Here is a 21,730-nt window from a genome sequence, read left to right as displayed (position 1 = left end):
TCCCTGATAATTGTTTGTATCTCTGAGGGATTGGTTGTAATAATTCCATTTTCATTCATGATTTTATCTATTTGGGTCATCTCCCTTTTCTTTTTGAGAAGCCTGGCTAGAGGTTTGTCAATTTTGTTTATTTTTTCAAAAAACCAACTCTTGGTTTCGTTGATCTGCTCTACAGTTTTTTTAGATTCTATATTGTTTATTTCTGCTCTGATCTTTATTATTTCTCTTCTTCTACTGGGTTTAGGCTGCCTTTGCTGTTCTGCTTCTAGTTCCTTTAGGTGTGTTGTTAGATTTTGTATTTGGGATTTTTCTTGTTTCTTGAGATAGGCCTGGATGGCAATGTATTTTCCTCTCAGGACTGCCTTTGCTGTGTCCCAAAGCATTTGGATTGTTGTATTTTCATTTTAGTTTGTTTCCATATATTTTTAAATTTCTTCTCTAATTGCCTGGTTGACCCACTCATTCGTTAGTAGGGTGTTCTTTAACCTCCATGCTTTTGGAGGTTTTCCAGACTTTTTCTGTGGTTGATTTCAAGCTTCATAGCATTGTGGTCTGAAAGTATGCATGGTATAATTTCAATTCTTGTAAAATTATGAAGGGCTGTTTTGTGACCCAGTATATGATCTTGGAGAATGTTCCATGTGCACTCGAGAAGAAAGTATATTCTGTTGCTTTGGGATGCAGAGTTCTAAATATATCTGTCAAGTCCATCTGATCCAATGTCTCATTCAGGGCCCTTGTTTCTTTATTGACCATGTGTCTAGATGATCTATCCATTTCTGTAAGTGGGGTGTTAAAGTCCCCTGCAATGACCACATTCTTATCGATAAGGTTGCTTATGTGTATGAGTAATTGTTTTATATATTTGGGGGCTCCGGTATTCGGCGCATAGACATTTATAGTTGTTAGCTCTTCCTGATGGATAGACCCTGTAACTATTATATAATGTCCTTCTTCATCTCTTGTTACAGCCTTTAATTTAAAGTCTAGTTTGTCTGATATAAGTATGGCTACTCCAGCTTTCTTTTGGCTTCCAGTCGCATGGTAAATAGTTCTCCATCCCCTCACTCTCAATCTAAAGGTGTCCTCAGGTCTAAAATGAGTCTCTTGTAGACAGCAAATAGATGGGTCTTGTTTTTTTATCCATTCTGATACCCTATGTCTTTTGGTTGGCGCATTTAATCCATTTACATTCAGTGTTATTATAGAAAGATACGGGTTTAGAGTCATTGTGATGTCTGTATGTTTTATGCTTGTAGTGATGTCTCTGGGACTTTGTCTCACAGGGTCCCCCTTAGGATCTCTTGTAGGGCTGGTTTAGTGGTGACAAATTCCTTCAGTTTTTGTTTGTTTGGGAAGACCTTCATCTCTCCTTCTATTCTAAATGACAGACTTGCTGGATAAAGGATTCTCAGGTGCATATTTTTCCTGTTTAGCACACTGAAGATCTCGTGCCAATTCTTTCTGGCCTGCCAAGTTTCAAAAGAGAGATCAGTCACGAGTCTTATAGGTCTCCCTTTATATGTGAGGGCACGTTTATCCCTTGCTGCTTTCAGAATTTTCTCTTTATCCTTGTATTTTGCCAGTTTCACTATGATGTCATGCAGAAGATCGATTCAAGTTACGTCTGAAGGGAGTTCTCTGTGCCTCTTGGATTTCAATGCCTTTTTCCTTCCCCAGTTCACGGAAGTTCTCAGCTATAATTTCTTCAAGTACCCCTTCAGCACCTTTCCCTCTCTCTTCCTCCTCTGGGATACCAATTATGCGTATATTATTTCTTTTTAGTGTATCACTTAGTTCTCTAATTTTCCCCTCATACTCCTGGATTTTTTTATCTCTCTTTTTCTCAGCTTCCTCTTTTTCCATAACTTTATCTTCTAGTTCACCTATTCTCTCCTCTGCCTCTTCAATCTGAGCTGTGGTGGTTTCCATTTTGTTTTGCATTTCATTTAAAGCATTTTTCAGCTCCTCGTGACTGTTCCTTAGTCCCTTGATCTCTGTAGCAAGAGATTCTCTGCTGTCCTGTATATTGTTTTCAAGCCCAGCGATTAATTTTATGACTATTATTCTAAATTCACTTTCTGTTATATTATTTAAATCCTTTTTGATCAGATCATTAGCTCTTGTTATTTCCTGGAGATTTTTCTGAGGGGAATTCTTCCGCTTGGTCATTTTGGATAGTCCCTGGTGTGGTGAGGACCTGCAGGGCACTTCCCCTGTGCTGTGGTGTATAACTGGAGTTGGTGGGCGGGCCGCAGTCCAACCTGATGTCTGCCCCCAGCCCACCGCTGGGGCCACAGTCAGACTGGTGTGTGCCTTCTCTTCCCCTCTCCTAGGGGTGGGATTCACTGTGGGGTGGCGTGGCCCATCTGGGCTACTTGCGCCCTGCCAGGCTTGTGATGCTGGGGATCTGGCGTATTAGCTGGGGTGGGTAGGCAAGGTGCTCGGGGGCAGGAGGGGCGGGCTTAGATCGCTTCTCCTTAGGTGATCCACTTCAGGAGGGGCCCTGTGGCAGCAGGAGGGAGTCAGATCCACTGCCGGAGGTTTGGCTCCGCAGAAGCACAGAGTTGGGTGTTTGCGCGGAGCCAGCAATTTCCCCGGCAGGAACCGGTTCCCTTTGGGATTTTGGCTGGGGGATGGGCGGGGGAGATGGCGCTGGCGAGCGCCTTTGTTCCCCACCAAACTGAGCTCTGTCGTCCAGGGGCTCAGCAGCTCTCCCTCCCTTTGTCCTCCAGCCTTCCCGCTTTCTGAGCAGAGCTGTTAACTTATGACCTCCCAGATGCTAAGTCGCGCTTGCTGTCGGAACACAGTCCGTCAGGCCCCTCCGCTTTTGCCAGCCAGACTCGGGAACTCTGCTTGGCCGGCGAGCTGCTCCTCCGCCCGGCTCGCTCCCGCCAGTCCGTGGAGCGCGCACCGCCTCTCCGCCCTTCCTACCCTCTTCCGTGGGACTCTCATCTGCGCTTGGCTCTGGCGACTCTGTTCTGCTAATCCTCTGGCGGTTTTCTGGGTTATTTAGGCAGGTGTAGGTGGAATCTAAGTGATCAGCAGGACGCGCGGTGAGCCCAGCGTCCTCCTACGCCGCCATCTTCCCCTCCTCCTCCTGTTTTTCTCTACATTCTTGCCAACACTTGTTATTTCTTGTCATTTTGATTTTAGCCATTCTGACCCATGGAAGGTAATATCTTATTGTCTAATGTCAAGTGTCAAAACTTGCATTTCCTTGATGATGAGTGATGTTGAGCACCTGTTCATGTGTTTGTTGGCCATCTGTGGCCTTCTTTGGAAAAATGTCTATTCAGGTCCTCTGTGTACTTTTTAATCAAATTGTTTGTTTGTTTTTGGTGTTGAGCTGTAAAGTTCTTTGTATATTTTGGATATTAACTCTTTATCTGTTATTTTTTAGTGTAAATGTTTTCAACTATAAAATTCCTTCTTAGCATAGCTTTCTGCATTTCACATGCTTTGGTATGTTATGTTTTCTTTCTCACTTATCTCTAAGTATTTTGTAATTTTCCTTGTGATCTTGTTTGACCTATTGGTTGTATGTTATTTGATTTCCACAAATTAGTGAATTTTCCAGCTTTCATTCTGTTGATTTTTAACTTCTCCCCATTGTGATCAGAGAAGGTATGCTGTATATCTATTTCTTAAAATCTATTGAGACTTGATTTGTGGACAGACATATGGCCTGTGCTGGAGAATGTCCTGTGCATGGAGACATGCACATGAGAGGAATGTATATGCTATTGTTTTGAAGTGGAGTGTTCTGTATATGTCTGTTAAATCTAGTTCCTTTTCTGTGTTGGTTGATCCTCTATTGTCTTGCTTATCTTTTGTCTGTTATTTTTAATCAATTATTAAGAGTGGAGTGTTGAAGTTTTTGACTGTTTCTTCCTTCAATTCTGTCAATTTTCCTTCGTATATTGTGAAGGTCTGTTATTAGATGCATAAAATTTATAGTTGTTATACCTTATTTCTGTATTAAAACTTTTTAAATATATAACGTCCTTCTCCATCTCTTGTAAACTTTTTTGATTTAATGACTATTGTGTCTTATATTGGTACAGCCACTCACTCTCTTTTTTGGTCACTATTTGCATAAAATGTCTTTTTTCATCCTTTTATTTTCAACCTATTTGTGTCTTCAAATTTAAAGTGAGTCTCTTATAGACAACATATAGTTGGATCTTGGTGTTGTTTTTTTTTTTCTCCCATTAAGCTAAACATATGTCTTTTAATTGGGGAGTTTAATCCATTTAAAGTAATTACTGATAAGGAGAGACTTACTTCTGCCATTATGTTGTTTGTTCTCTGTATCTTAAATTTTTTTCCTTCACTTTCTGCATTGGTGTATTCTTCTTGGTTTAGTTAATTTTTATTAGGTAAGCATTTTAGTTCCCCGCTCATTTCCTTTTGTCTATATCCTATAGCTATATTTGTGTGTGTGTGTGGTTACATGGAGAGTGCATCTAACATCTTAAAGTTCTAACACTCTAATTTAAATTTATAGCAGCTGTTTTTTTTTTTAATTTTCTTTCAACTTTTATTTATTTGTGGGACAGAGAGAAACAAAGCATGAACGGGGGAGGGGCAGAGAGAGAGGGAGACACAGAATCAGAAACAGGCTCCAGGCTCTGAGCCATCAGCCCAGAGCCCGACGCGGGGCTCGAACTCACGGAGCGCGAGTCGGACGCTTAACCGACTGCACCACCCAGGCGCCCCGCAGCTGTTTTTAATAGTATACAAAAATTCTGCCCTATATGGCTTTGTCACCACTTACTTTCTGCTATTGATGTCACAAACTTATATCTTTACACATTGTGTGTCCCAAAACATAGATTAAAAATTGGGTTTTTATTCATTAGTCTCCAAAATCATGTAGAAAACAAAAAGCAAAGTTACAAACCAAAGGTACAATAATCCTAACTTTTGTAATTGCCCACATATTTACAATATGTGGATATGTTTACTGGATATGTTTATTTCTTTATACAGCTTTGAGATACTAATCTCATAGCCTTTCATTTCAACCTGAAGGACGCCTTTTAGCATTTCTTCCAGAGTGTGTCTAGTGGTAAATGAACTCCCCCAGATTTGGTGTATCTGAGAATATCTCAAGTTTCTTCTTCCTTTTTGAAGGACAGTTTTGGTGGATATAGTACTGTTTCTCCTTTTTTTTTTTCTTTCAGCACTTTGAATAAATCAACCTGCTGCCTTCTGGCTTCCAAGGTTTCTGATGAGATATCTGCTGATATTATTGAGGGTCCTTTGTATATGATGAGTCAACTCTCTTGCTCCTTTCAAGATTTTTTCTTTGACTTTGGCTTTTGACAGTTTGATTATGTCTTGGTGTGATAAACTTGGGTCTCAAGTTTATCATACTTGGAGTATGATACTTGGAGTTTATCACACTTTTTGGATGTTTACATTTCTATCTTTCATCAAAAGGGGGAAGTTTCCTGCCATTTTGTGTTCGTATAATCTCTCTTGATGGTGTCCCATGGGTCCCTTAGGCTCTGTTCCCTTTTCTTTAGTTTTTTTTTTCTTTCTGTTCCTCAAACTCAAAACCTTCAGTTTATCTATGTTCAAGTTCACTGATTCTTTCTCCTGCTTGCTCAAATCTACTACTAAATCCCTCTAGTAATTTTTTTTGTTCCCATTATTATAGTTTTTAATCTCAAGAATTCCTTTTTATGTTTTCTATCTCTTCATTGATATATCTACTTCGTGCATATATCATCTTCTTGACTTTGTCTGTGACTTCCTCTGGCTCAAGAGTCTGCATTGTATGAATGGGAGTCTTGGTTCTTGGATTTCCCACAAAAGATTTACCTGAGGATCCTCACTCAAATGAAGACAGGCAGAAGGAAAGTAGCAAACACAAAGCATTTCATTAAGGATAGTGCATCCTCACAATGAGAGAGTGGGCAAGCCCAGAAGTGGCAACTGCACTGAGGCCACAAGAGTCTTTTCTTTTTATGTAAGCAGGGTCTTGGGTCATGGATAGGTGGTATCTTATGGGGCTTCTTCCAATCATTTGGATGGTTCCTCCCACTGTTGAGGAGGAGGGTTTTGACCCTGCAAGGTTTGTACCGGAATAATCATGGCAGCCTTCCCCCATGGTGGAAGGGGGCCCAAACTACAATGCAAATGTATTATATTGAGTCTAGGGGTTAGCCTAGGACAGAGGTGGAAGAGGAGAGCACATGTTCTGCATATGTGGCTCTTCCCCTATCTGTCCTGGGGTCTTAGAAGCCACAAGGCCAGAATGTTGCAAGCCATGAAATCAGAATGTTGTGCCCCTGGGCTTCTAATACATAATTTATTTATCACTGTCCTTGCCTCCAGCTCATGTCTAACTATCTACTTATCAACAGCTGTTTTAAAGACTTTGTCTAGCAAGTCCACTATCTGGCCTTTCTCTGGGACATTTTCTAAATTTTCTATGCCTTGTGATTTTTTTGTATAAAAAATGGAAATTTGAATCTTATAATGGGATAACTATGGAAGTCAAATTCTCCCTCTTTCCCAGAATTTGCTTTTTTTTTCTCAATTTCTGGTTTTTTTTTTTTTTTTTTTTTTTTTTTGGTTTGGATGTATTTTGTTTCTTTGATTGTTGTGAGTTGGCTGTGTGCCAAGAATCAGCCTGATATGTAAACTGAAGGTCTTCTTGGGTCCTTTCTAAGCCTGTGCCTTTCCTTGCACAGGCACAGCAACTTTCTAAATTCCCCCATATATGTGCTTACTTTTGATTGTCCAAATCCTTAAGTGTCTGACTGCCAAAAGGGAAAAATAAAGGGAGGTAAAAAAAGAAAACATGGGCACTGACCCTTCCAATACCCTGGAAGCCACTTTAGCTAAAGGAGATTGCAACAGTGGAGGTGACGGATGTAACAATGACAGCCTGCTTCTGTGTTTGCACCTCTACAATCAGAAGGAGCGAACAGTGATGAGAACACAGATCCTTGATATTTGAAGGACAAAGTCCTCCCTGGCTCCCACAGTCTACAAGCAAGTTGTTCCAGGAATAAGTGCACAGCTTCCTACCATGGGATGAGATGAGTAGCCACCAGCTAAGAGTTGAAGTTAACTGAAATTAAGCAAGATTTACCATCCATGCCTTCTCTCCTGGAAGCTGCAAACTTTCAAATACATTCCAGAATTCCAAAATGGTTCTATCTGACAGCTTCTGCCAAAGCAATTGTTGTCTAGATGGACAGAGAGATTCCTCGTGCTTCCCACTCTGCTATCCTCTCTGATGTCACTCAATAATGTCTGTTGATCCATAAAGTTTTTCATTGTGATAGAGTCCAATTTTTCTGTATTTTTCTTTTATTGTCTGTGCTTTTGATGTCATTTTTGAGAAACCCTAAATCCAAGCCATATACTTTTCCCCCTATGTTTTCTTCTAAGAATCTTATAGTTTTGGCTCTTACATTCAGGTATTTGATTAATTTTGAGTTAATTTTTTATATGATGTTATTAAGGGTCCAACTTCATTCTTTTGCATGTGGCTATCTAGTTTCCCCTGTATTATTTGTTGAAAAGACCATCCTTTTCCCATTGAATGGTCTTGGCCTCCTTGTCAACATGAAGATTTATCTCTGAGCTCTCTCTTCCATTGGTCTCTATGTCTGTCTTTATGTCAGTATCACACTGCTTCAATTCCTATAGCTTTGTAATGTTTGAAATCAGGACGTGTGATTCCTCCAATTTTGTTCTTCTTGCTCAAAACTGTTTTGGCTATTCTGAATCCTTTGAAATACTATATAACTTTTAGGATGAGTTTTTCCACTTTTGAAAAATGTCATTGGGACTTTGATTGGAATTCCATTAAATCTGCAGATCACTTTAGATAGTATTGGTATCTAAACAATATTAATCATCCAATCCATGAATGGAAGATATCTTTCTACTTATTTAGGTCTTCTTTAATTAATATCTTTTATCAATGTTTGGTTAATTTCCATCACCTTGGGAGACAATGAGTCTAGGGAAGACAAGTGAGCTCTGAAGACTCATTTGCCAAAAGCATAGCTCTAAAAAGGTAATTCAGCTAATTCACTCATTCTTTCATTCACTCATTCATTTGCTCAGTAAATATTTATGGAGTGCTTATTCTGCACCAGGTAATTTGGGGATACAATGATGAACAAAAGATGCTATTCTGTAAGGAAACATTTGTGGAGGACTTCTTACATGCTAGGCCCCATCTGAGCACCAGATAACAAAAACATGTCAGGGTCAGCCCTCGAGGAGTTCAATTAGGAGGTCAAACATACAAAGCAACAATACAACTGTGATACATAAGTGCCTATATGAGAGATACAGAGGCCCTAAATTTATCATGTGTATGTTGAGCTTGGAGTGCACAGGAATCAGGGAAGTATTGACCTAGGTGATGCTCGTGCTAGGTATAAATAGGAGTTTGCATGGGACAGCATGGAACAGGGTGTAGGACTGGTTGCAGGGTACATTCTCAGGAGGGGAAGCAACATACGCAAAAGAACTGAAGCATGAACTCATGAAGAGTGAGTGCGTGTTGTGGCAAAGGAAGTGTGGCTGGGATGAGGGGGCAGGGTTGATCAGGCAGCAGAGGCTTCTCACACCATGCTAAGGAGTTAGCATGTTATTGGGAAGGCAATGGATGCCCACTGAGGAATGATGAGCTTAAAACAGTGATGTATTCAGTTTCCTTTTAGAAAGAATTATTATTCTAGGAGGGAGAGCAAGCTGGAGAGGTGACATAGAGGCATCAGAGACCAGACCACTGGCATAAAGCCAGGCAAGGAACAGTGTGGGCCTGGACTCAATGTGAGAAGGGGGCAGAGGGACAGGTGTTCGAGATATTTAGGAAGCGACTGATCACCGGTAGCAGGTGTAAGAGAGAGAAGAAATAATGACAACTTGAAGTACACTGGCCCAGCTCCAACCACCTTAGAAATCTAGGTATTACCATGATGAACCCCAGAAAAACAATCCCAGGGGAACCTGATTGACTCAGTCAGTTGAATGTTCGACCCTTGATTTTGGCTCAGGTCATGATCTCACACTTCATGAGTTCGAGCCCCACACTGGGCTCTGCACTGGCAGTGCAGAGCTTGCTTGGGATTCTCTGTCTCTCTCTGCCACTCCCCAGCCTGCTCGCTCTCTCTCACTCTCTCTCTCTCAAAATAAATAAATAAATAAACTTTTAAAAACTCCCAGTGGGAGTAAGCAGAACATCCTACAAGAAGCAAATTACCTCTGTTCTCCCAGTGACCCAAGTGGAGGCCCTATACCAGGGGCCTGTGGGGTATGCAGGTACCATATCTGCCCTAATCCCAGGGGTCTTGGAAGGCAATACTGCATCCCTGCAGCAAAAAAAAATCTCCTTTACAGCTTTCCTTATCACAGCCTCCCTCTCCACCGAACCTCTCATTGTGTGTTCAGGAGATGAGAGCTGTTTCTTTCCCCCCTCCTTCTTCCTGGGCCAGCTGACAGGGAGCCTTCAACATTCATGTATACGAAGCCGAAATTTAAGTCTGCACAGCGCTTGCCCAAGCTCCTCCAGAAGGCCTGTCCTCGCACGATCAGAGGAGACTGGGGGCTGTTTGCTTTGGCTAACACACACACACACACACACATACACACACAAATGCTGACAGAATAAAATGCGACACCACCATATGAAAGGTTGAATGTGAACAGTTTTGAGGTTAAAATAAGGCTGCCCTGGAGAGGATGAGGAGAAAAAAATTGACGTTACAATTTTAGAGGCAAGGGCAGTATATGGGTATTTTTATATGTCTGGCATTCACATAGTCTCAAAAGAGCACTATTTAAGAGAGAGAAGGCCACACATAGAGAAATAAAATGTGTCTGTATGTTTGGTGGTGTTGCTTGATGTAAACATGTCAGAGTGACTTTGTCCATGTGATGTCATCTGAGTGAAAATTACAGTGATTTTTTATACGCTATTTTTTTTCTTATCCATTCCAATGTGGTTCCAGAAAATAAGGACTGTTACACAGTAATTTGGAATCTTACTGACACCTGATCAATATATTTTCTTGAAGGTTCCATTGTGACATATAAACTCAAACTTGTCAACCTGCATTAATGCACTGTATCTATTTAAGTGACTTTTGATCGGCTTTGCACGAGTTACGAGTACAAATTTTTATTTAAGAGCATATGTTAAAAGATCCAAACAACCAGTCTGGTGGTGGATAAACCTGTCAGAATTAATAAAAGTTTTAGATTTATAGGTTTCTTTTAAAAAAAAGAAATGTGGTGGCTACTGGGTGCCTCAGGTGGTTAAGTGTCCGACTTCGGCTCAGGTCATGATCTCACATTTGTGAGGTCAATCCCTGCATCGGGCTCTGTGCTGACATCTCAGAGCTTGGATACTGCTTTGGATTCTGTCTCTCCTTCTCTCTCTGCACCTCCCCCAGTCATGCTCTGTCTCTCTCTCCTTCAAAATTAAATAAACATTTTTAAAAAAATTTTTAAGAAATGTGTTTTAGTAGGACTTCCACAGAAGGTAGGCTGATAAAAAGGTGTGTTCAAGCAGGGAGACCTGACAGGTGCCACAGGTGACACTTACCTGGTCCTGGCACTGTGCCAAATGTGTTACATTATCTCACCCAATCTTCTAAGTGACCCTGTGGGGTATAGGTACTGTTAGTATATCCATACATAGGTGAGGACACTGAGGCAACGAGAATTTAATCTATACAAGGTCACACAGCTAACAAGTGGAGAGCTGAGATCCAACCTCAAAGTTGAAAAGAGTTCTGGCTTTTGAAACATTTCACTGGACAATGTCTGGAGGGATGGCAAGACCTGTGGACTGCATGTAAGCATTCATGGCATCTGGCATCAGTTCCACAAGCCTAATTGACCCCATACCCCTTCTCCCTTGACCTTAGACTTCTAAAATGCAGTTGTGGAGAGAGGGCAAGACCTGCCCAAAGGAACCAAGAAAAGCAATGAACATCAACTATACATAAATAAATTGAATCAATGCTCCTAAGGTCTTTCTCTTAAACTCTACCATTTTTTCTTTCAGTCTGCTTAACATTGTTTTCTCTTTTTTTTTAATTTAAATTTTAGTTAACATACAATGCAATATGGGTTTCAGGAGTAGAATTCAGTGATTCATCACTTCTATACAACATCCAGCACTCATCACAACAAGAGCCCTCCTTAATACCCATCATCCATCTAGCCCATCTCCCACCCACCTCCCTCAATCAACCCTCAGTTTGTTCTTTATAGTTAAGACTGTTTTGTGGTTTGTTTCCCTCTCTTCTTCACCCCACCCTTCCCATATGTTCATCTGTTTTGTTTCTTAAATTCCTCATATGAGTGAAATCATATGGTATTTGTCTTTCTCTGATTGACTTATTTCACTTAGCATAATACATTCTAGCTCGATCCATGTCATTGCAAATGGTAAGATTTCATTCTTTTTTATGGATGAGTAATATTCCAGTGTGTGTGTGTGGGGGGGTGTATCACATCTTCTTTATTCATATAATATCCATATATGTGATATATATATACCACATCTTCTTTGTCCATTCATCAGTCGATGGACATTTGGTCTCTTTCCACTTTGACTATTGTTGATAATGCTGCTATAAATATAGGGGTCCACGTACCCCTTCAAATCTGTACTTTTTTATCTTTGGGGTAAATACCAAACAGTGCAATTGCTGGATCATAAAGTAGTTTTATCTTAAGTGTCTTGAGGAATCTCCCTACTGTTCTCCAGAGTGGTTGCACCAGTTTCCATTCCCAGCAACAGTGCAAGAGGGTTCCCTTTCTCTGCATCCTTGCCAACACCTGTTGTTTTTGTGTTGTTAATTTTAGCCATTCTGACAGGTGTTAGGTGGTATCTTATTGTGGTTTTGATTTGTATTTCCCTGTTGATGAGTGATGTTGAGCATTTTTTCACGTGTCTGTTAGCCATCTGGAAGTCTTTCTTGGAAAAGTGTCTATTAGTGTCTTCTACCCATTTTTAAACTGGATTATTTTTTGAGTGTTGAGTTTGGTAAGTTCTTTATAGATTTTGAATACTAAGCCTTTATCAGATATGTTGTTTGCAGATATCTTCTCCCATTCCATAGGCTGCCTTTAGTTTTGTTGATTATTTGCTTTGCTGTGCAGAAGATTTTATCTTAATGAGGTCCCAATAGCTCATGTTTGCTTTTGTTTCCCTTCCTTTTGGCAATGTGTCTAGTAAGAAGTTGCTCTGGCTAAAGTCAAAGAGGTTTCTGCTTGTGTTCTCCTCTAGGATTTTGATGGTTTCCTGTCCCACATTTAGGTCTTTCATCCATTTTTTATTTATTTTTGTGTATGGTGTAAGAAAGTGGTCCAGTTCTGGGGCACCTGGGTGGCTCAGTTGGCTAAGTGTACAACTTTGGCTCAGGTCATTATCTCACAGTCTGTGGGTTTGAGCCCTGTGTTGGGCTCTGTGCTGACAGCTCAGAGCCTGGAGCCTACTTCGGACTCTGTGTCTCCCTCTCTCTTTGCCCTTCCCCTGCTTACACTCAGTCTCTCTCTTAAAAATAAATAAACATTAAAAAAAAACTTTAAAATAAAAAAAGAAAAGAAAAAAGAAAGTGATCCAATTTCATTCTTTTGCATATTGCTGTCCAGTTTCCCAATACCATTAGCTAAAGAGACTGTCTTTTTACATTGTGTATTCTTTCCTGCTTTGTCAAAGATTAGTTGTCCACATAGCTGTGGGTCCATATCTGGGTTTTCTACTCTGCTCCATTGATCTATGTGTCTGTTTTTGTGCCAGTACCATACTGTCTTGACTACAGCTTTGTAATGTAGCTTGAAATCCAGAATCGTGATGCCTCCAGTTTTGTTTTTCTTTTTCAAGATTGCTTGGCTATTCAGGGTCTTTTGTGGTTCCATAAAAATTTTAGGATTGTTTGTTCTAGTTCTAAAAAAAAATCTGGTGATATATTGACATGGATTTAGCACTGTTCTTTCTTATAGAGGTTGCAAAGATCATCTTTTGCCCAGTCCTGGATCTGTGAATCAGTGAGAGTTTCTGGTTTTGAAAGGCACCCTGAAGTTATGTTGGCTGGAGAGAAGGATGCATGAATCAGCTCCAGCCCTGTCAGTGTTTGTCAAATTGCAGGGGTCATCAGATCAATTTAGTGTACCACTGCCAGTATTGTTTTAATAAAATGAGATATAATACAATGAAAATTATTTTATGAATCTTTTATTTCAGTTAAAAATTATAAATATAGGGGCTCCTGGATGGCTCAGTTGGTTAAGCATCTGACTCTTGACTTTGGCTCAAGTCTTGATCTCACAGTTTGTAAGAGCAAGCCCCATGTCTGGCTCTGCGCTGACATGTGGAATCTGCTTGGGATTGTCCCTCTCCCCCATCTCTCTGCCTCTACCTCACTGTCTCTCTCTCTCTCTCTCTCTCTCCTCTCTCTCAAAATAAATAAACTTCTTTTAAAATTATAAATATAATGTGTATACTGGGTCACATTTTAAAATGTATTTCTAAAGATTTTTTAAGTAATCTCTACACCCAATGTGGGGCTCAGACTTACAACTTCCAGACCAAGAGTCACTTCTACTGACTGAACCAGCCAGGCAACCCAAAATGTACTTCTTTTTGAAGTGTAATAAAAAATATCTGGAAGACATCATTCTTAAAAAATATATTTCCCCTAAATTGGGACATCTCTGGTCCTCTCAGTCTGGGTGAGGTCCTATGTAAATCACGCCAAATAAAACACAGAACACCTACAGTGATGGGAGCAAGTTAGTGAAGCCCTCCAGAGTATGATACAGTTTTTATTATCCCACCATCACTGACAAAGGCCTTACTCTAGAAAGTTCTGGAGGATCGAGAAGTATTTATTAAAGAACAGGAATGTGGGATGGAACACGTCAGGCAAGTCAAGCCCCGTTAATGCCTCTGGATCTGGTTTACTGATGACAGAGTATCAACACCAAAACAGCTGTCCCTCTTGATAGGCTGTTACCCACAGTAGAGGAGACACACAGCAGGTATTTCTCACCTTCAACTTCCTGTCACCATCCCCATCAACCTGCCCCTTTGGCCTGAAATCTCTCATCTTCTGCTGGATTGAATCAAAGCCCATCTTCCTCACATCACAGTACCTCCTCCACCAAATCAGGTTCCTTCTTCCAAGTTCTCACCAGACTCCAAATCTTGCCTGAGCAGCCCAGTCTCACACCAATCCCTGCCTCTTCCAACTTCCCTCAAATATCCTTGTCGCTCCTTATGGGATTGCTCATGTTTGTGTCTGCACCCTTTGGTTCTGTGCATATTTGTGCCTCCTCCAGCCCCCAGCCCCTGAGCTTAGACTAGTAGCTCAGGGGAGAGCCAGCCCCCACCAGGGCAAGGACCACCAACTCCCAGAGCCACACCACACAGAGCACTCAGATGCTGCGAATGTGTGGCCCATCTAGTTGATAGACTTTCTAGACAAGGGGAATGAAACATCCTTGGAAAATGGAATCTGTGCTGAGAAGGTTGTTTTAGGAAACTAGCATCTGCATCTCATGCATGCTGACTTAAAGTGCTTCTCTAAATGCAGTCTTTGACTTATATCTTGCAGCTGCTTCTTTTTCATGGATTGAACCACCTGCCTCAACACATGTTTCTCTGCCTGCCTGTTACCACCACCTATTGGTTCCTAGAGGAAATGAAAAGGAGCAGTATGCCTGAGAGTATGTGCTTCTATCCAAGTTTCCAAGAGGCTTCCAGCAGCAATGATCACAAGAAGCCAACATGGAGGGAATGTGATGTCTGAGAAATGCTTTTGCCAACTGCTCCTGGTTCTGTCCTCCTGCCCCTCTTAAACATTGGTAGCTTAGGGAACTCTGCATTTGTGCAGAAAACATAAAGACAGAGGTAAGTTCCCAAAAAGAACATGAGTATAGAGAGGTGAGCTATCCACATTTTGAGAAAACCAGTGTTCCAGGCCCATGTTGCCAAGCACCTTGCTTCAGCAGAATTTTTTATCTGTAATGTATCTATTAGATTAACTGCCTTTGCCAAGGCCTAAAATACAACCCCTTAGCAAAGCAAAAACTGCATCCAGATTTTTCTGTGAGGTCTCCAGCCAATCCTTTCTCTGCGTGTTGCATCAGCCTACGGACAGCCACCGAAGCAGAATCTCACATGATAAACCAAGCTACTCTCAGAAAACACAGGTATTTCCCAAAGTCGAATGTAGGCTGTGTCCCAGCCCATCAAAGGTGGAAGACTTTGCATAGAAAATTCTGGCCGTGAACGCAGGCTGCCATCTCTAACCCCCAAAAAATCTGGCTAGAAGGAGCTTCAGGGAGTTGAACTCATGATGGCTTTCTCAGAGGGCAGAGGTCTAAAATTGGGCCTTTCCTGTTTCAAATTCCGATGTCTGTCACTGCTCCTGGAAACAGCCCAGCTCTTCCCAATTTTAAGAAAATTCAGCGTTGACCATTTACCACAAGAAGGTAATTTTCAATAAATAAAAGACAAACTCTTTTTAGTTGCCTATTGCTGTGTAATAAACCACTTCACAATATAGTGACTTCAAACAACTTCTTATAAAATTAAAGCAAATTATTAAGTAACACGGTATGACTTCTCATCATTGTGAGGATTGGCTGGGGAATCCTGCTGCTCTATCTCATGTCAGCTACATGTCTTCAGCTGGGAGGGCCTAGAAAACCCAAGGCAGCCCCTCTCATAGGTGCTCCATGTGGTGTCAGCCTCCAGAACCTCTTTGCATGACTTCTCACTCTACCACGATATCCTGGATTTCCTTATAGCATGGCAGCACAGTTCCAAAGAGGCCAAAGCAGAAACTCCCACTTCTCTTAACAGTCAGGCCTGGAATTGACACAGTGCCATGTCTGTTCCATTCTGCTAGTCAGAGTAAGGCCAGCCCAGATTCAGGGGGAAGGAAACTGGACTCTGGCTATCAGTGGAAGGAGAAATTATCTCCTACAGGAGAGGAGACAATTATTGGTGCCATCTTTAAAGGCAACCTGTAACACAGACCATAACCAAGAAAAGAGAACCAGATAGGCCTCATTATTCTGCCTTCTGTGCTGAGGATATGGAGAAAGTTATAACCTCACTGAGCTGCCTGTCCTCATCTGTAGAACTGAGTCAGGAATCACTACTCAGACTTTTAAATACAGAGAACAAATTGAGGGTTGCTGGAGGGGAGGTGGGTGGGCGTGGGCTAAATGGGTGATGGGCATTAAGGAGGGCAATTGTTGGGATGAGCACTGGATGTTGTATGTAAGTGATGGACCACTGGGTTCTATTCCTGAAACCAATACTACACTGTATGTTAATTAACTTGAAGTTAAATAAATAAATTTAAAAAAAAAGAATCACTGGGGTGCCTGGGTGGCTCAGTCCATTAAGGGTCCAACTCTTGGTTTTAGCTCAGGTCATGATTTCACAGTTCAGAGCTCAGAGCCTGTCTCTCTCTCCCTCTTCTCTTTATGCCCCTCCCCTGCTCTCTCTTTCTCTCTCTCTCTCTCTCAAGATAAATAAACTTAAAAAAAATAATCACTACTTGGAGGGTCATTAAGATTAAATAAGATTCATTCCTAAGTATTTACTCAAGATAAATGAAAACATGTGTCTACAAAAGACTTGTACAAGATTATTCACAGAAATATTTTTTAATAGCTCCAAGCCAGACACAACCTAACTGTCCACCTAAGAGAATGGATAAACACATTACAGCATATTCATTCAATTGACTAACATCTAGCAATTAAAAATAACAAACTTTTAAAAAGCACCAAAAAAACCCACAAAAAACTTTAAGTCACACAATAATTTAGATAAATCCCAAGATCATCATATTAAGCAAAAGTAGTCAGTCACATAAAAGTACATAATGAATGATTCCATTTATATAGCATCCAAAAACAGGTGAAACCAATCTGTACAAGTGGGGTGGGGAGTTGGGACTGAGTTCAAAAGGGCACAGGAACATTCTGAAGATTGTGGAAATAGAGCCGATTTGGGGTGATGGTTATATAGGTGTGTATACAACTGTCAAAATGTATTAAATTAAAACCTTAATATCTGTGCATTTTTATTTTAATTACACCTAAATAAAAATATAAAAACAAACAAACAAAAAGGTTAAGATCATTACAGTTAGTGCCTTGCATATGGCACATGTTTGTGGCTCAGGAAATGGAGCCAATTCCCATAAAATCCTGGAACCCACAAAGTGCCTGTGAGAACCCAAACAGGTGGTGCTATTTTAGAAGTTGCAATGTTCAAGACTGGCTCCAAAGCTCACCCTACTGTGGATTTGCTGCAAACACAGATGTCTTGGTTACCTTTTGTTGCCTTCATTTTCTTCCCTGACCCATCTAAAATGCTGCAATTTTTTTCCCTTGAAAACAAAGATTCAGTGGAGACTAATTTCCTATTTCCAATGAAGATGAAGACATGAAGGAAAGGGCAGGTATGAGGCCCCACAAGCTAGGTTCTGAGTTTACAGGCCCCTCCTACAATAATCTTCCCTTTCTCCCATTTGATTTGTTGCAGTGGTTCTACAGAAGATATGGTGTGAGATTTGAATCCCTGGTTTCTTACACAGTGTCACCTCAGCAAGCAGGATACTGCCAGAATGGAACACCAGAGGAGAAACTGACAGGGATAAGAAAGGCTTCTGGGCAAGAACCTTCACCTATTTCTCCATCTCACCCAGGATGGGCTCTGAGGATGGAATTGGGGGCTGGAGGAGGATGTGTCTGTATCGCATATGATTCCTTCCTCTTTTCTGCCTGTTTTCATCAGACTCATCCTTCCTGCCTTGAATTCTTCTTTCCCTTCCAACCTTGACAACTCAAACCTTGTGTAAGATGCTTCTATTATTTTTTTAATGGATTCCCAGACCTAGCATTCTCTTTTTCTCCTTCAGGTTTATCTCTGGCCCTATCATCAAGTCTGCTCTGGTTTGGGGTTTGCTCAGTTCACTCAACTTTTCTTATGTGATATTTTTAAACTCCAATACTTATTTCTTTTGTTTCTGTTTATTTTTTATTTTAGAGAGAGTGAAAGTGCAAGTGGGAGAGAGAGACACAGAGAGAGAGAGAATCTCAAGCAGGTTCCACACTCAGCACGGAGACCAACATGGAGCTTGATCCCATGACTCTGAGTTCATGATCTGAGCCAAAATCAAGAGTTAGACACTCATCTGACTGGGCCACCCAAGCACCCCCCAGTACTTATTTCTAGAGGTGCATAATTCTGTCAGTTCAGAAGTCTCAGGCTTCCAGGGTCTGGGCTTTGTATTGAGAACAGGAATATAGGAAACAACAGAGAGGCTGGAGGGAACTGTGCAAAAGCACCAGCTTTACAGAATTCAGGGTTCTGGGTGGCTGTTTGGTATTAAAACATGGATGCTCACATGATAAATACATACGTGAGGCAAGATTCTCCCTCCAGTAGGGAGTCGAGGGCTCAAGGTCTCCAGATTATTCCTGAACTTGCCTCCTTATCTCTAGAGGGTGCAGGAAGAATCCTGCAGCTTGTCTCCACCTTCACTATTTGCCCACCTAACTTTCAGTTTTAATCCTTCCTACCCTCTGTTTCTATGGAAAGGGAGACAAAAAGGAATTGAATTACTCAATGCCCTAGTAGTTGTAAGGGACAGAAAACAAACTCAAACTGGGGAGTTATTAGTTTACATAACTGGAAATTCCAGCTATGTGTCTAGCTTCAGGCACAGTGAGATCCAGGAGCTTAAATTATGTTACCCCATTTCTCCTGTAGTACTCTTTCTGTGGGCCGTATTCTTGGAGCATTCTTGCAGGGTCAGAATTGATACTCACCTTCCAGGATTAAGTGACCCCAGTAGAGAGACAATTCTTCCTTGATATTTCCAGCAAAAGTCCAGACGGGCTCTTAACTTGGCCTGGTAATGAGCCAATCCCAGATCCAATCATGGCCATTGCACTCTGACTCACATATCCACGCAGGATTTAGAGGAAAGGTTAATCCCACCCAAAATACATGGAAGAAGGTAATTAATTAAAGGAAAATCCAGATATTACTAGTACACAGGGAGAAAGAAGGTTGGTTGGGCAAAGAACAAGAGTTATACGCCTCAAGAATTAATATTACTGACCATCTATCATGGTCCAGCAGTCTGCCAGTCTCTATTCACATGCTGTCATTAAATCCTCAGAGGTAGATAGGATGGCTCCATTTAATAGATATAAAAACTAAAGGTCAGGAAGGTGAAGGCCTACAGCTTGGTGATCATAAGCTCCTCCATCTATTGGTCAAAACTGGCATCTATTTACTAGTCTCCAGCCCCACATCCCATCTCCCAGAATTCAAGAAGCAGATTCTTGTCTCTCCCTGTTTCAGCATCCATGACCATTGAGGCTTCCCACATGGCCCCTGGGTCATGATTATGGAGACTTCTCAACCCCGTTTCAAAAGAGAAAGGACCAGTTTGCCTAGCATCTACCCAATGGACACTCATGTCCTGGTCAAGGTACCAGCTCTGCCCACATTCCCAAATCTCTGCGATGATGATCATTCTATTGTTCCCAACAAGTGGTGGAATTTAGCCCCAACTCCATGGATTTCATTTCATAGTGAAGAATTCTGAAGACACATAAAATAGGCATGTTACTGTATTTTATTCTCAACGAGCATAAGAAGGGAAAACATTAGAGATGAAACAAGGAAGTAAATTCTAGAAAGGATGGATGCTCCACCCTCACCTGGAAATGAGGCTCTCTCAACATTACTTTCAACTCAAAGTTTGTGTTTCACTATTTTTTTTAATTGAAGTACAGTTGACATACAATGATGTATTAGTTTCATGTACACAACATAGTGATTTGACAATTCTATACATTACTTAGTGCTCACCACCTGTCACCATACATTATTACATTTTCTACTATATTCTCTATGCTGTACATTTTATCCTCACAACGATTTAAATTTTATTTTATTTTTGACTTACTTATTTTATAACTGAAAGTTTATACCTCTTAATCTCCTTTGCTTATTTTGCCCACCCTCACCCCCTTCCCTTCTGGCAACTGCCAGTTTATTCTCTGTATTTATGAGTCTGTTTTTGTTTTGTTTGTCCATTTGTTTTGTTTTTTAGATTCCACATATAAGTGAAAACATATGGTATTTATCTTTCTCTGACTAATTTCACTTAGCATTATCCCTCTAAATGTGTCCTTGTTATCACAAATGGCAAGATTTCATTCTTTTTTATGGCTGAGTTGTATATACCTTATTCATTCATCTATCAATGGACATATAAGTTGCTCCCATATCTTGGCTATTATAAGTAATGCTGCAATAAACATAAGGGTGCAGGTATCTTCTCAAATTAATGTTTTTTTCTTTGGATAAATACCCAGAAGTAAAATCACTGGTTTGTATGGTATTTCTGTTTTTAATTTTTTGAGGAACTTCCATACTGTTCTCCATAGTGTACCAATTTACATTCCCACCAACAGTGCATGAAGGTTTCTTTTACTCCACAGCCTTGCCAACACTTGCTATTGCTTGTCTTTTTGATACTAGCCATTCTGGCTGGTATGAGGTGATATCTCATTGTAGGTTTGATTTGCATTTTCCTGATGATGAGGTTGAGCATCTTTTTAAGTGTCAGTTGGCTACCTGTATGTCTTCTTTGGAAAAAGGTCCTCTGACCATTTTTTAATTGGATTATTTGTTTTTGGGTGGTGAATTGCATGAGTTCTTCATATGTTTTGGATATTAACTCCTTATAGGATATATCATTTGCCAAGATCTCCTCCCATTGAGTACGCTATTTTTTTGTTTTGTTAATGTATTTCACATTTCTAATATAATTTCAAGTGATGATTCATATTGCAAACACGTCTGTTCTATTCCAAGCACGAATGTCCCTGATATGTCAATCTGTCATCCATCAATCTGAAGACAATGGAAGAGTTCAGTTCCCCTTGATGCTTTTGCCTTCTCATAGACCAGTCTCCATTTTCAGGAGAATGTCAGGGCAGGAAGAAACCATGAGCACGAAAACCCACCTTGCATTTTCAGCCATGACCATCTTCAAAGCCAATTCAGAAGGTAAAGTTACCAGGGTGCCTGGGTGGCTCAGTTGGTTAAGCACCTGACTTTGGCTCAGGTTATGATCTCACGGTTTGTGAGTTTAAGCTCTGCATCTCTGTGTTGACAGCACTGAGCCTGAAGCCTGCTTCAGATTCTGTGTCTCCCTCTCCCTGCCCGTCCCCTGCTCACACTCTGTCTCTCTTAAATAAACATTTTAAAAATTTTTTTAAAAGAAGGGAAAGTTGCTGCTCAAAGCCCAAGTGCCTAGAGCAGCATTTTGGAAACATTTTTTGTGCAAAAAAAAAAAAAAAAAAAAAAAAAAAAAACCTTTGGAAAATCCATTGCATCCCTTCTCAGAATGCTTTAATTACATTAAGTAAAACACACAGGTGTACAAAGGAAGCCAGTTATGTTGAACTACAGTTATCAAAATATTTTAAAACAAATTTATGATGTATTAATGCTGCGATTATTAACTGGTCATTAAGTAGCATGATCTAGCTGCATGTCTAGTAATTAACCTGATTTTGACGTCATGATGAATATAAACTATATTTTGAGATAACTGTAAAAACAATAATGTAATATGAAGATGTCTGGTTTCCATTGATGAAAAAATCACAGGCCCTTCAG

General features: G+C 40.6%; 1 long non-coding RNA gene across 1 annotated transcript in view; it reads left to right on the top strand.

The window, feature by feature from the left end:
* LOC122496631 overlaps positions 1–15,612 on the top strand; it is a 59,296-nt gene extending 43,684 nt beyond the window's left edge. Inside the window, exon 2 of the long non-coding RNA XR_006300881.1 lies at positions 14,613–15,612. This is a non-coding gene — a long non-coding RNA (uncharacterized LOC122496631). The remainder of the gene's footprint in view (positions 1–14,612) is intronic.
* Positions 15,613–21,730: the final 6,118 nt, after the last annotated feature.

This window comes from Prionailurus bengalensis, chromosome A3, assembly GCF_016509475.1.
Source record: "Prionailurus bengalensis isolate Pbe53 chromosome A3, Fcat_Pben_1.1_paternal_pri, whole genome shotgun sequence".
Taxonomy (NCBI): Eukaryota; Metazoa; Chordata; class Mammalia; order Carnivora; family Felidae; genus Prionailurus; species Prionailurus bengalensis.
Note: the sequence above shows the minus strand (reverse complement) of the source record. Positions and strands in the feature narration are given on the sequence as shown.